The 2,267-nt window shown below is 34.8% G+C and overlaps 1 protein-coding gene across 1 annotated transcript in view; it reads left to right on the top strand.

Annotated features, from left to right (window-relative positions):
* LOC106883807 (uncharacterized) overlaps positions 1–2,267 on the top strand; it is a 158,537-nt gene that overhangs the window by 144,310 nt on the left and 11,960 nt on the right. The gene's annotated exons all lie outside the window — the stretch shown is intronic.

Below are 2,267 nucleotides of genomic sequence, written 5' to 3'. Positions count from 1 at the left end.
TCTGTAATGGCTATATGAGGACCATAACATCAAGCATGGCTTACTTTGACTGTTACTGTGTTAGGACAACAAATTGAACACACACAGATCAGCCCCTCCCCATATATATATATATGTGTGTGTGTGTGTTTGTATGTCTGTGTTTGTCCCCCCAACATCGCTTGACAACCGATGCTGGTGTGTTTATGTCCCCGTAACTTAGTGGTTCGGCAAAAGAGACCGATAGAATAAGTACTAGGCTTCCAAAGAATAAGTCCTGGGGTCGATTTCTTCGACTAAAGGCGGTGCTCCAGCATGGCCGCAGTCAAAAGACTGAAACAAGTAAAAGTGTAAAAGTGTAAAAGTATATACACACACACATATTTATAAAGGAAAGTGTAACATATTAATAATTAATGTACTATATTTTTTGCTTTGTTTTCTGTTTTGATGTTCTTATCATGAAAACCACCAGACTGTTTTCATCCTAAATGTTTAAAGACATGAAAATAGATAATCGTAAATAAGACATAGTAGCATTTAATGGTATATCTTTTGAACTTTGAAAGTTTCTAACCAAATTTTGCTTCATTTATTTTTCTCTTGGCTAATTGATAAAACATATCCTTCCTACTATAGGCACGAGGTGAGTCAATTACATCAACCTCAGTGCTCAACAAATTCTTATTTCATCGATCCTGAAAGAACGAAAGGCAAAGTCGACCTCAATGGAATTTGAACTCAAATCATAAAGAGAATTTTGTCTGTTGTGCTAATGATTTTGCTGCCCTAACCCTTTCGTTACTGTATTTATTTTGAGATACTCTGTGTTTCTTTCAATTATTTTAAATATAACAAAGAATTTAGTAAAATAATTTGGTTATCATTAAGCTAGTGTTAGGAACATAAATTGCAACTAAGACTTAGTGGTATATTTTAATGCAAAACTTATGAAATCAAGACATTTGTACTATGGAGCCAGAGTCAGCTTTGGCCGGGTTGGTAACGAAAGGGTTACTCTTTTATGACATATCAAATGTTGTTGATGAAAGACTGTATATGTTTTGTCTATTTACATAGAGTCAATATACCCAAGAAGTAATATAAATTTATCTTGCATTGCAGGTTTAGTTCATTAGTCAATCATGTTTCAAATCATGATGCCTGATGAAGTAAATGAACAATAATAATTTTGTTGCATATTTTGTATCTATTGCGTAACTTTATATGTAAAATGGAATAAACAGTATTCATTTATGGAAATAATTGTAACATCGATTTGAATTTCTCTTTTCCTCATTTACATTATTCTATATATCAGCGGTTCCCAATGGTTTTGCCATCGCGACCCTTTACCCAAAAGCTTGAAACCCACGTGACCCCCTACTATCAGCAGAGCATAAAAATATATTGACGAGTTGAAATTAATGTTATCCGAAACCACTTGTAGCAAGGATAAGCGACTCCCCTTCTAAGGCTTCATGACCCCACAGGGGGTCAGGAACTACTGGTTGGGAACCCCTGCTATATATACATACACTCACACACACACATAAATATAAAATCTTCATCATCATCATCATCACCACCAGTTAACATCCATTTTCGATGCTGGCATGGGCTGGTGTTAGCATGTATATACATGCATACAGTGGTGGTGGAAGGCATGACATGTTACCAGATAATTTGAGCACCATAATTAGTTCCAGTCTCAACTTCTATATTCTACTTGGTCTGAAACCAATTGTCATATTGTGGGATTGGCCTAAATGCAGAGTCTGAGCCACATTATATAGTTATCAGAGGTGCTGAAAACATAATTGGTATTTTTAGGTTTTATATGTGTGCTTCCATAAGTCTGCTGCTCAAATCATTAGTATTATAGCTATAATCATTGGGATGTGAGCTGTTGGTTTACTGAAACATGTATATAAAGCTTAAAAATACCAATTACATTTTATGCATTTCTTATCACAGTGTGTGTGTGTGTGTGTGTGTGTCAATATTGTGCCATAGCTGTAAAACGTGTGTTACTGTCATAAAAATGGTGTCCTTCATTTCTATTCTTCTCTGAATCATGTTCAACCGAGTGGAAATATTACCTTGCTTAGAATAAGGTGAGAGTTGGCACCAAGAAGGGTATCCAACCATAGGAAACCTGCCTCAGTGAATTTCTTTGGCCCATGCAAGTAGTGATGGTCGTAATATATATATATATATATATATATATATATATATATAGAGAGAGAGAGAGAGAGAATGAGATATATATATATATATGTATATAT

This window comes from Octopus bimaculoides, chromosome 15 (genome assembly GCF_001194135.2).
Source record: "Octopus bimaculoides isolate UCB-OBI-ISO-001 chromosome 15, ASM119413v2, whole genome shotgun sequence".
Taxonomy (NCBI): domain Eukaryota; kingdom Metazoa; phylum Mollusca; class Cephalopoda; order Octopoda; family Octopodidae; genus Octopus; species Octopus bimaculoides.
The sequence above is the reverse complement of the archived record's forward strand: the minus strand, read 5'-3'. Positions and strand labels throughout refer to the sequence as shown.